The following is a 13,350-nucleotide window of genomic DNA, read 5'->3' as shown; positions in this document are numbered from 1 at the left end:
ATGTGAATATTACACTTATTATGCTCCTAGTTTTCACTGATATTTATACAGAAGGGTACTATTGGGAACATAGCACAAGTGTTTTCCTAGAGGGCTGTGTTCTTACCTACATACAACATCATGTTTTCTAGCAAATTAAGAATTAATCTAGACTACTTGCTCCTTCTGGGAGAAAGATGTGTCCTCAGCGACCAAGTGTCTGTGGTCGCCTTGAGGCAAAGTTTTGCAGATTAAATGCTTAATTATTAGATTTTATACTATTTGTGGAATAACACCAAGAGCTGCGTGTGGCTATTGGAGCCCTGCTTTTCCTACTTTGTGTCCAAGTAGCTAGTGTAGGTGTCTGCAAGAACTACAGCATGCATCATCCCTGTGCCTACACACCAGCCCAGTGCTTCTGAAGAGTTCTTAGTCAGGTTCAGACAGATTTTATCCATCCCTTTCCAGTACCAGAAAACAGGTTAAATGGATTTAGCTGGGAATGGCTTCAGGATCACCTTCAAGTTCGGCTCTTTCTGGTTCAAGGCAGACTGTCTATGTCCAAATGGCAGGAGAATGTTGAACTATGCTGGCTAAACTGAGTCATCCAGCCAAAATTGGCTTCACATTCCCCAACCGATACCATCTCAGCAATTTCCACACCCAAGAGAAGAGGAGTCTGTATGACAGAACCTAAAGAACAACACCTGCCTTATCTTGGAGTGCTGTTGGACACAGTCAAAGGGACAAACATATCCCGCATGCAGTATTTCAGCTCAGCTTAGACTCGCACCAGTTCAGCTTAGGCCTAACATCCTCAATACCTAGCAGAGAGGTTCCCAGCTAAAGCCTCTGCCCTTCTATTTGCAGTTCAAGCCTATATGCAGCTTTAGACTTGAGTATTTGTGAAAGCTGTTACAGCCAGACATACTGCCCATGGAAAAGGAGCCTTTGCCAAGCCCGTGGCTCCTAACACAAGCAGCAGGTGGAAGGAGAGCTGTCCACATTCAGGAAGCTTACTCATAGTACTGAGAGCTGAGCAAAAGCAAATGGTGTCCACTTGGTCATGGAGTCCACTCTTTGGTCAACTCCCTCATGCTTTCAAACTGCCTAATGCTTTGACCAAAGACACCAGAGTTTTCACACATACATGCCTGATTTTCTGCGGTGCAAAAAGAGGAAAACTCTTACCAAAAGTCTATTACATCCTCAAACTCCCTTTCCATCACAGCACAGATGCCAGAACAAGCATGTTCCTAACCAGAAACTGCAGCTAAACCCAACTCCAAGCCCTGGTACCTTCTGGAAAAGATAGATTTCAGAATACTTCAGAAGTAAGGCTTATTTTCAGCAAAATCAACATAAACAATTATCCGTATTCATGCAAAGCCTCATATAGGAACTCTAAGCAGAACTTATGGTTATTTTCCCACATTCTGCATAGCCAGGACATGGAGCTTCGTTCTGGAGGGCACTGCGCACACTACAACAAGAAGGGAGGAGGCTGAGGCCACCAAGCCCATCACCCCAGGGCAGTGACAAGCCAACTTGAGCAGCACAAGTTTCAGCTCAGCTTTGGAGACCTTGAGTCATGTCTCTGATCAGACACAGCTTCCTCTAGCACAAGTTAATTACCGTGACTCAGTTTCCAACCCGCTTTTGAATTCACTCTCCCATTGTGAAAAGGGTTGTTGACTGGATAAGATGGGCACAAACCCACCCATGAAGAGGCAGGTAAGGATATTCTGCAAAAGCTGCAAGCTACAGTGTGGGAATAGCTAGGACTAATAAAAATAGTCACCAGAAATTAAGATGGGCTCATCTCATGTTTCTCTTCACATCCTACCAAGTTTTATTCATTTTGTTATATTAAATCTCCAGGTGGGATAACAGACAGCTTTAAAGATCAAAGATTGCAGTTCAGAAAGTCTCTGTCCATCATGGTTTCCTGGGAATAACTGCTCTGAAGCAGATTTAATTTCTGCTCACTTCAGACCAAACGATGCTATAGTATAGAGTAACACCCAGGAACGCCTGCCACAGCGCCTGCCATATTTCTGTGTGCTTTTAGTGTCAGTGCTTGTCCCAGGGAACACGCAGCCCTGAGTGGCACTCCTTATCAGCAGCACTGTCCCAGACGGACTGGGTGTGCCATTCCTGGAATGGAAAATTACATATTGATGCTTTAACTGACTGAGGTTCTTGAAAATAAGGAAATCCCATAGGTAGCTTTGGGACTTCTCACATAGGAAAGCAGGTGCAGAATGCACCAGCCAGCCTGGCAGATGCATGCAGGATGACAAAAGGCTGCCAGCCCAGCTAGAGGGAGCGTGTCACCCGTTCAGCAAGTTCCTTCCCCTCCAGCTACACTCCTTACTCTGAGTCTTTGCTGCGCTCACCCCTGAGTTTCAACATCCTCCCAAATCCAGGTCACCTCCTTTGTTCCCCAGCCAAGGAACTCCAAAAATCAGAGAGTACAAGAGACTGATACCACAGGACCCAGCATGCATCTCAAGCCATTTCCCATCCACTTCCAGCATGCCATGGTTTGGCTACGAGCTCTCTGCAAGGCCACACTGGTGCCTGGGGAGCAAAAACCTGGCTGAGATCACTTGAACACAGGTCCAGCCCCACAGAAAAGAAGTAATCCACAACAGAACTTGGAGGCACAAGTTCTGCAATGTGGGGTTTTGTGTAGCCCCACAAAGTGTCAGATCCCCCCTCAAGCTTGGGGAAAGCATATGGAGGGTACAAATTACATGGCACTAACACAGGGAAGCCTCCTCCAGAGCACCTCATGGCTGTGCTTACTGAGCACCCATAATTCCCTGTCCCCCCCAGTTTTCTGAGCCAGGTAGAGTTTAGCCCCGAAGTTGGCTTCATTTCTAGCTACAGCTCATTTCAGTGCAAGAAAGCAGCGTGAGCCCCATGTGCACGGTGCTCAGAGAAGAGTCAGGGGAAGCACCTAAGTCCCCAAGCCACTCAGGGCAGGGACGTGAGGGTGCTTGCCCAACCCAACTGCCACAGCCAAAATGAAGCATGGCTGCCAGCCCTTCCGCCATGGAGCTGCTCACATCCACACCTAACAACCTGACAGAAATGCTTTTCAAAGGAAACTTTTGTGCTCTTGAAGTAGTCTCACCCCCTGATTTCACCAGGGTGATGTGACTGAAGAGGAAGCAGAAAAAACAGTAATTGATTACCCGTAAAACAGGATTATAATCCAATAAATAAATGATAAATCAGCGTGTCTCCTCTTAGCAAGGAGCTAGAGACCCAAAGTTCCTCTGGAAGGATCTGAACAGAATATCCATTATCCAAACTGATCACAGCTACTCAAGTGGAAAGAGCAGCTGTGCCTTCATGTTTTCTGATGCTTTTTTCTTGTGCATTACACCACCCTCGCTGGAAATGCTTTGGACTTCAGATAACTCATTAAAGAACAGCAGGGACTGCTCTTTTCCAGACTTCCTAGCAACCCGCTGCTGAAGAGCCAAGTGTGGTTCCTTTGCTGCATCTTGGCCAAATCATTCTACCCCCAGCAAAACCACTGCCCTCCAAGTTGTGAATTCCCCCAGAGCCCTGTTCACACAGCTTCACTAAGCCTTTGTGGCACAACCAGCACTTCTCTTGCACGACAGCCGTCTCCCCTGCCTGTCCTGCAAGCATTAACACGAGGCTCCGAGGATTTAACTCCTTCAGAAGTCTTTCAGGCCCCTGGAACCTGGGAATTACCTTCCTGTTGCTCCCCACAAACCAGCTCTGACGCGTACATGCACACACACAATTCAGGCTCCTTAATGAGGGCGCGCACCAGCATGGAGAGGGACAATGGGCATCACTCATCACTAATCAGAGGCAGTCAGAAACTAGGACAGCATTGATTTGGAAACTCTGTCAGACCTGGAAAGCTCTTCCCTAAGGGTCCCTCCGTGCTAGTTCGGAAGTTTCAGCAAAAAATGTCTGCCACCAGTTTCTTAAGAGGCAAGTGTCTTTTATCCCTGGGAAGGCTTTCTTCCCCGTTGTGTGACCACTGTACACTAAAACACAATCAATATCATTCCTACTGTTTACCCTGAAGTCTGATGCATGTCTTCCTGCTTCTACATCCTTTTTCTCACATTTTAGTGCCCCTAGTTCCTCCAAAGCAATGTGGTCTCTCACCCAGAGAGAAGTGTTTCATGTGAAATGGCAGTTTCTGGTGCAGAACAGTTTTGCAGTGAGGAAGGAGGCAGAAAATATAAGTGCATAACAGGGCAAACTGCTTATGAAGAACAGCTACAAGGAACGATATGAATAAAGCTATGAAACAAAATGTAAGGAGATGTTTACTGTGTGCATGTGTTTGTATGTGCATACAAGTGAGCAGAAGGTGAGGACAGCACGTAAAAAAAGATGAAAACAGGGAAGCAAAACAGCTCAGTATGTGCACATGGATATGTGAAGGAGGACAACAGAAAAGCAACAAGATAAAGCAAGGGAGGCCCTGTGCCATGCAAACCAGCCCAAGCGTGCAGCAGCGCAGAGGAGATCATTCACTGAAGAACCCCACCTGCTCTCAGAGCACAGCCATACACACCTGTAATGCTTTGGGAGGTTTCCTATGAAAATGCCAGGCCTAGTGCCGCTTCCCTATAAATATCCAGCAATGGGATTCTCATTTGGAGTTCACTAAGACCTTTGGGAGCTGGCACATCAGTGCTGATGGCATTCTTGCACACACTATTATAAAAGAATGGAAGGTGGTCGCATAGGATTTCCAGTTCTTTCTCAGGTTCTGAAGACACATTCTCCATTCGTGTCTTTCTTTATGCTGCTGCTATTTGCCCCTCCTCGCAACCAGCTCGTGTCCGGGCACTTGGGGCCGCCCGCACCCCCGGGGTTCCCCCCGCCGGCCCAGGGGAGCCGCTTCCCGGGCGGAGGAGCCGAGCCCCGGCCGTGCTGCCGGGCTGTCCCCACCAGGTGGCACTCCAGGAGCGGCAGAGCGGCGGGACCCGGCACGGCACGGCCCCGGGCACTGAGATCTCGGCCCCTTCCTCCCCTCCACGCAAACATATGGGCTGCTGGTGCAGGTCCTGCTGCTGCCAGGTCTTCATGAGTTCGTGATTTCGGGGCATTAGAGACATCTGGGGATGGAGGTTCCCTCCATGCATCGCTCTGCTCGCAGTCTGCCGGGATTAAGTCAGGAGTTGGGGGAAGCTCTCCCGACGGCAGAAATGTGGAGGTGTGGGATGCCGGGATGGGGTGGTCGAGAGGACCACAATTACGTTTCATCTCTCTTCCCCATTCCGCCAACGGTTAAACACTCTGCAAACGGAACAAAACAGCCGTCTGCGTGTATAAGGGGGTGAGCGCCTCCCGAGCGGTGCCCGGTCCCCGGGAGACTGCGGGCGGCAGGAGAAGCAGCGTGGGGCCGCTGGGCGAGCTGATGCTCACAAGTGGCCAGCAGAGAGATTTTCACCCGGGACACGCGATAGGGCCGATAACGCCGCGGTAACCAAGAGGCAAATACCGAACACAGCCACTTGAGCCTCCCGGCTGTTCTCGGACAGAGCCGGGCTCCGCTGCAGCCTCCGGGGGAGCTGGCGCCGGCCGGGGGAGGGCTCCGGGGGCCGGGACGCGCCGTGCCCGGTGTCTCGTGTGTCGTGCACGTCTTAATCAAAGTGAAAGGAATGCTCACACAGCCTCATTCCTTCCCATCAGCTTTATATAACGCCATACGCACACGTACATGGACTGCAGAAGTATTTGAAATGTGTTAGAGCTGCTTAGCGCTATATACGCCCTCCGTACAGTGAGAAGTACGGCTAAATAAAGTCACACGGAGCTGCGGAGACGCTCCGCGGTTACGCGCGCTGTATGAGCGCGATGGCAGAAATGCGGGTGCCGGGAGCTGCTCCGTGCCCGCTCCGCTCGCAGTGCACCGTGGGCTCCTCCGGCTGCTCCCACCCTTCGGCGTTCTTTATTTTTTTTTTCCCCTTCGAAACTGTTAAGAAAAGAAAATGAAGAAAATAAAAAAGAACACTCCGTTTATTAAAGAAAGTCTCTACCGGCTTTTCCCGGAGCAAACTTTCGGGCTGCAAAGCGAAGTCTACTTTTCTTCCGGCCGAGCGCGGCACGTTTTCGGAAGAACCCTCGCTGGCCGCGCTGCCGCAGGGGCTCCATCCGGGACAGGTCGCTGCTTCGCCTCGGGCCGGGTTCGTGGTGAGAAAGCACATTTAAAACAAACCAAGGAGACCACCACCAGCACCGTCGTGCGGCTCTCTGGTTAACCCCCCCTAATGACTGACGGCTGGTGCCACTGAGACAAATAAATACATCGTAAGGAGGGCAATGGGTCGCGAGTCGTTTTGGCCCTAAGGTGAGATTTAGCAATGACCGCCCATTAAAACAAGCTTTTCACTTTTCCTAGGGGTAGCCCCTGCCCCCATCCGCTCCGGCAAGCGAAGCGGGGGCACGTCCCTACCTGTGTACGTTTGCGTTTGAGGTTCGGGGCTCTTTTATATTTGGATGTGTTTTGTTTGTTTGTTTGTTTTTTAGCTCGGACTTGGGAGAAATGGAAACCAGAATGAATAGGACTCGGGAGAGCGGACGAGTTTGAAAAACGCCTTTCAAAATCCGCGGGAAAGGGCCCGAAGTGACTACGATGGAAAGCTTAAAAATAACAGTTTCAAAGCAAGCCGTCGGAAACAAAAGCCGGAGCGGAGGGGTGAAACAGAAATGAGAACCCCGTGCCGGGAGCAGTCGCGGCGCTCGCTCCGAGCGGGGCGGCAGGGAAGCGAGCCCCTGCCCGCACAGCGACCCGAAACGGGACCGTGTGTCCTGCCCTGCAAAGCCTTCCTCTCCCTCCTGCACCTTTCCCGAGAAAAGGCTCCGCATCCCCGAGACCCCTCGGCCAAGGCGGTGTGAGGACCCCCGCCTCCACCGCTCGTACCTTTTCCATGGAGCAAGTCCATGGGGAAAAAGCACCGCTGGCTATTTCTGTCGGGCTTATTTCCCTGCTAATTCTGTTTTGCCATTGATGCTCTGGAGGCTCGCGAGGAAGTAAAGTTGGGAAGGACTTCGGAAAGGCGAGAAGCCGGAGGGAGAGGGGGCTGCCGGGCAGGGAGGGTTTGGGATGCCCGTGGCGTGGGGGCTCCCCGGCTACACTAGAGCTCGACAGGATCAGCAAAGCCCTCCCCGATGTGAGCGGTTGGATTGTTGGTGGCTGTTTGGTTTTTGCTTTTGTTTTTTTTTCAATGCGGAGTTAACTAAGGTCCTTCGCTAGAAAGAACTTTTTCTGGGGGAGTGATGGAAGCTAACTCTAGTGAGAACAACGAGAAGTTCAGCAGGAATTACGGCCCCGGTGAGCTGCGGCGAGCTACTTCGGCCGAGAGTGAATAACAATAAATAAATAAATGAAAGAGTGAAAGGGAAAAAAAGGGGAGAGAAAAAAATAGCATTTTCTCCAGAATCGTTCAATAATTAAAATAAATAAATAAACGAAAGGTTAGCAAAGGGAAAACTCGAAGGAGGAGCAGCCCCGGCAGCTGAGCCCGGCGCAGCCCGCACAGCCGCCGTGCCCCCGGGGGGGACCCGCTGCAGCCCCCGACGAGCAGCCGGAGCCAGGAGTTACACGAACGCCCTGAACGGCCACTTCATGCTGAGGGCTTCGCCTCGCCGTGTTTTTACACGCCTTAATTGTTCGCTAATAATGCGGGGTTTGGGAGAAGCACGTGGGAAGTATAGGGCTGGCTGGAAAAAAAAAAAAAAAAGAAAGAAAGAAAGAAGAAAAACCAACAAAAACCCCAAGGCAACCCCACGAGCCGGCTCCCTGGGTGCTATGGGCTTTTCTCTCTGTTCGGAGTCAAAAGGCTTCAGGTGGAAACTACTGCTCTGTGAAAGCTCGGGGGATGTGAGAGGGGTCTGGCTGCAGGGAGAGGTCGGCGGGTCAGGGAGATAACGCGCTGCCAGCCTCCAGGACACGGGTTGGAATGTCCCCGTGCGTGTCTGTTTGCTTTGGTGCGGTGTGCGAGGGGCTGAGGGCTCGGGGCTTTCTTTACAAGAAGCCTCAAAAAGGAGTTTTCGATTTTTCCTACTCCGTTTCCCCACAGTTCACTCCAACCGCGGTGTTCCTGAAGCTTCCATCACGAATCCTCCCGGCTCGGTGCCCCCGGAGCTCCCAGCCCTGTACGGCTGCGGCCCGAGCCGAGGTGCGGTGGCGGGCGGCCAGCAGCGACGTGCCCGCAGGGAGCCACCTCTGCTCGCCCCCTCCCTTTCCGTTCTCCTGGAGCCTTGAGGAAATGGCCACATCAACTCATTTATCCTTCTCCGAGACGACAAACTGATCCATCCACCCGTCCATCATCCACTCTTCCGTCCATCCATCCGTCCATTCATCCCTCCGTCCGTCCCTCCCTCCCTGAGCCCCTCGCAAGGGCACGGCGTGGCAGCAGCGCTTACCGCCTGTGCGTTCCCCCCACGGGTTCCCCGAGTCCCGCAGGAAAGCCCCGGGGTGGGACCCCAGTGGAACCCCCGCACCCCCACCCCGCACACCCCGGGTGCTGCCCACTGGGACACGCAGCCCCGCGGCTCGGCACTCTGCGTGCACTCCCCGTGCGCACGGCTGACGAACATCAAGCAATTCTTTCTTTTCTTTCTTCCTTTTTTTTTTTTTCCTTTCTCTCTTTTCTCCTTTCTTCTTCTCATTCTTTTCTATTTTTATTCCCCCTTCTCTCAAGCCCTCTCTCTCTCTGCCTTCCCAAAAGCTCTTCCCGGTGCAACCCTGCAGCCCGGAGCGAGGGCGGAGGCGGAACGATCCCCGCTTCCAAATTTTTCCGAACAATCCTTAAAGAAGGAAACCTTTCTCTCGAAGTCTCTTTGATCTACGAGGCCTGGCGCGCTGTGAGCCCGGGTACGAGAGGGGCCCGTCGGCTGCGGGAGCCCCCCAGCCGGGACATGAAAGGGAAAAAAGGGCGGCCAGAGTACGGGGATCGACCGAAGGGCTCGAATATTTCATATTCCTGGTAGCTGTCAAGTCCAAAAGCAACAACCCGCCTCCCGCCGGCTGTTTGCAGAGGGCAGCGGCGTGCGTGTGCGCGAGGGGCCGGAGCGCACCGTGCACCACGGCCAGGAGGGGGGAAGAAAGCCGTAAATTTGCACTTGTAATCAATCAATAATTAACTAATAACAGAGCGTGGGCCGAGCAGGCCCGGCAGGACGACGGCGGGAGCGGCCGGACCCTGTGGAGGTGGCTCCCGTGCTTTTTCCATCACCCCCAACCCACACTTCCATCCCCGAGCTGTTCTGGCCCCGGCCCGGCCCCACCGCCCCAGCCCCGCTTTCCCATAGACTTTGGACCGACGGTCATAATTCCCTCGAGTAAAACCCGGCAGAACCCGCTTCGAGCTCCACTGCCCGGCGAAGGGGGGAGGGCACTTTTTTCCTCCCCGCATCTCCCCACGGGACTCCCATCCCCGGTGGGTGTCCCCGCGTCCCCCACTCAGGGTCCCCACGGGGCCGAGCCGCACTGCCCCGGCTGCCCAAGAGGTGGCGCCGCCGCCCCGCCGGACCCCCCCGGCGCCGAGCCCCCCCCACCCAGCGCCGGGTCGCCTGCATCAGCCATAAAACCATTGAGGATATCAAGACAGGCGCCAGGTGAGTAATAGACAGGATAATCCAGAGAGATTGCTCGCTGTTTACCTCCATCCACAAGCGCCACAAGAGTTACTCATTAACGTTACTATATACAAATAAGATACACAAGAGATAAAGCCATTTGCAAGTCAGAGTTACACCTGCGGTACACGGATTTCTTGCAAGGGCATGGGGAGGGGGAGGTCAGCGTTAGGCCCGTGGGGGGTGGTGAATCAATCAGGCCGCACCCCCAGCACCTAAAACACAACGGTGAGCGCCGGTGCCTGGAAAGGGAGGCGGAGACTGTTGGGTTGCTCAGGATCAGCGCTGAGTTTCACCTCCGACTCCCAAAATCTATCTCCACCCCTCCCCCCCCCCCAACACACACACCACAACAGCCTTCCCTTTGCGAGAGATTGCGGGGGGACAAGCGGCAGGGAAGGGGAAAAAACAGGCGTTCCTGAAACCGAATGAATGAGAAGAACGACATGGAGGGGGGGGGATCGCGTGGCGCTGAAAGGTGCCTCTCCGCCTGCTCTAGGGAGAGAGTTGAACCACGAGGCTGCGGGGTGATCGTACAGCCCCGGGGGCTGGTAGGGCCGCTGTGCCTTCCCACCAGAGGCCGGCAACCTGGGGGACAGCAGAGGATCTGGATAACAAGCGACAGCCACCTCGTGGGGATGCAGCCCGGAGTCTGCCTGCTTGTTGGATTTTGTTGCTGTTTTGGTTTTGCCAGCCCCGACACCACCTCTCCGTCCATAAAAGCCCCACCTCGCTCCGAGGCACATCTGCATACCGTGACATTTCCCCAGCCCTCACCTTGGGCAGGCCGGGAAGGGGGGAGAGAGAACGAAAAATCCTGGGGGAGGGGGAGAGAAAAACCCCGCTCAGTTCAAACCCCCGGCGACCTGGCGGGCTGTGTGTCCCGGGCTTAAAATACACCTCGTAAAATGGGAATGCTCCCCCAAAAGCGAAGGGTCCGAAATGAGCAGGGAAAAAGGCTTGAGTTACGCGGGAGGGTCCCGCTGGGTGCCCGGCCGATGTGGTCAGCATCCTCGAGAGCCCCCGGTGCTCCGGGGCAGGGACCCCCCCGGCAGCCTCTCCCAGCCAGAGGTGAGGAAATGTCCCTTTCTGCCGTAATTTGCCCCAAAAACGAGCGGGGCCGGCAGGGCGCGGGCGGCTAGGGGCTGCAGTCGGGGGTCCCCCCCGGCCCCGCACGGCTGGGCCCGGCGGAGCTGCTTTGAAAATGAGGAGGAAAAAGCTCTGTGGCCACGTTCCCCATGCTCACCTCTTTCTCTCACCGGCACAGGACCCAGAGGCCGAGGGCCGAGGGGCAGGCAGAGCATAAAACAGGATCCGGGCTGGAAGTACATCCTTATAATATTTATTACTGGCGAAGGATGAATCACTTTCCAATATACGGGCCACTAACTGTTGAAGGGGGGGAAATCTCTTTAACGAGGAGGAATATATATGTTGTGCTTAGGGATGTGCTCACGAGCTGGCAGCGCTGCAGGCAGGGGCTGCCAGCTCCTCGCTCTGCTCCCGGTGACCGCCCAGCCCACGTCCCCCCCCCAGCAACACACCGCTCCAGAGCTTATTCTCAGCGTATCCTCAGCCTCACAGCAAAACGGGGCGAACCCCAGGAGGACCCCCCGACCAGGTGCTGACGGGAAGGAACCAGCCCCTGCCCGGACAGCGCCGTAACCCCAGCGGTTCGGGAACTATTTACCTGGAAACTTTGGAGGAGGGTTCCGCATTAAATTTTAACCTATCTATTCTCCAATTCTTCACTTTTGTTTTATTAATTTATGACAGATAAAAGCATCGCTGAGCCGTTCTCATTAACTTTTCAAACGCCACTTAATCTCGTTCCATTAAAAGAGGTGCCTTAGTACCCTCTGGATCCGCTTTAAAAGAAGTGGGGGGGGAAGACGGAAAGGTACATTAAGCAGCTTGCTTAAACTGAGGGTTTCCCCGGCCGATCTGTGCGGGCTCCTTCCCCGAGAAGCACCGGGGTTTGAGAGGGGCGGGCAGCGGGGGTGGGGAGGGGGCAGCGCACGGCCCCCGCTGCCGGGCAGGTGGGGTGGAGGCACAGCACAGGACGCCCGGCACTTTTCAATAAAAATTTATTTGAAACTTCGGCGAGTTTTAAAAGAGAAAAAAAAAATACAGAAAAAAATACAGAAAAAAAAAGTACTTCTCGACATTGATATCGCACAAAATATCCCTTCATTTTTTTTTTTCCTTTGAACCAGCACCTGACTTTCAAGCCAAGAAAATACGCACCCACTCAAACAAAGACAACAGCAAGCACAGTAGTAAAATCCCATCGCGATTCGTGTTGGTTGTTGTTTTCTCTCTTTAACACACCAAAGAAATGGGAAAGAATAACGCAAAGTGAAGAAATTCCTCCAGCCATCATCTTTCTTTTCGCCCGAGCCGCTGGCAGAAGCTCGTTGTCGCGGATGAAAGTATAGAAAACTCTTCTTTTTTTTCTCCCGTGGTCGAAATTTGAATCGGAAAGTAGCACTTGAACACCGGGGAGACCGAGGATTAAAAAAAGCTGTAGCGCGGCGCGTCGCGTTTGCTCTCGCTTTTTTTCTCTTGGCGAGCTCTTTGATGAACGCTGCTTGTTGCCCCTCTGCCTCTTGCAGCCGGCTCTCTGCGAGGGGTGAACTGAAGGCGAGGAGCTGAGCTCGGAACCCGCAGGTCCGGCCCGGGTCGCTCTGGGTCGGGGGGGGTGGGGGGTGGGTAAAGGAATGACCGACATGAAATGAAAAGAGAAGAAAACAAAAGACAGCTGCAGCCGTATTTACAGAGATATGTACAACGTCAATAAATTAAAGTTTAATTTCGAGTATTCATATTCCACGTATTTACAAGAGTTATCAAATAATTACATAAATACTTTGCTTTAATAATAGTGTCCGCTTTTTTTTCTTCTTCTCAGCGTGTTTAAACCTTGTTATTGCATATACAATGAAAGAGGGAAAGCTGTGATAAACCTACAGTCGAGCTACAGAGGTTTTTAGATAAAATAAATCCACTTTTTTTTCTTTCCAGCTACACTTCTTATTGTTGTTGCTACGGGGAGGGTCTTTAAGGGAGAGGAAGGAGGCTCTTCTTTTCGTTTTTATTATTATTATTATCATCATTATTATTATTTAGTCCCTGGGATTTGAAACGAGCATCAGAAATAAACAACGAAACCCCAACAAAATAAAAATATAACCCCCCCTAAAAAAGCAGACTACTACGGAACATGCAAAAAAAGCCACCGACTGGCTCCCAGACATCACGATAATATTTTAAACACACAGCTTCCCTTAATATCGACTAAGAGGGTTGTCGCTAACAACCCGCCCAGGAAACAACCGGCAAATGACCGATATGCGAGTTACTTTTACAGTTTTCTTTAGGAAAAAAAAAAATCGCTTTTCTTACTTTCTTTCATCTATATGTCCGTTTGGTGTTCTGCTTTGCTTTATTTTGTTTTCAGGCGCTTTTTTTTTTCCTTTTTTTTTTTTTTTTTTTAAACACAGTAAAGAAAAGAAAGGGAGGGTGGGGGGACGACACGCATTCCGGCGGCCCCTCGGTGCGGCAGCCCCCGGCCCGGCTCCCAGCCCGGCCCTCCCCCTTCCCCCCAGCTCGACAGATACTTTTTGCTGATCAGCGCACACACGACGCCGGGCGATTTATATTAAAAATAAAAATTAAAAAAAAACAAACAATAAAATAAAAAGGGGGAGGCGG

General features: G+C 52.4%; 1 long non-coding RNA gene across 1 annotated transcript; it reads left to right on the top strand.

The window, feature by feature from the left end:
• Positions 6,023-7,400, top strand: LOC110406514. The gene is made up of 2 exons (XR_002443482.1): positions 6,023-6,340; positions 6,520-7,400. It is a non-coding gene; the product is annotated as an uncharacterized LOC110406514 (long non-coding RNA).

The sequence above is a fragment of the Numida meleagris genome, chromosome 14, assembly GCF_002078875.1.
Source record: "Numida meleagris isolate 19003 breed g44 Domestic line chromosome 14, NumMel1.0, whole genome shotgun sequence".
NCBI lineage: Eukaryota > Metazoa > Chordata > Aves > Galliformes > Numididae > Numida > Numida meleagris.
Note: the sequence above shows the minus strand (reverse complement) of the source record. Positions and strands in the feature narration are given on the sequence as shown.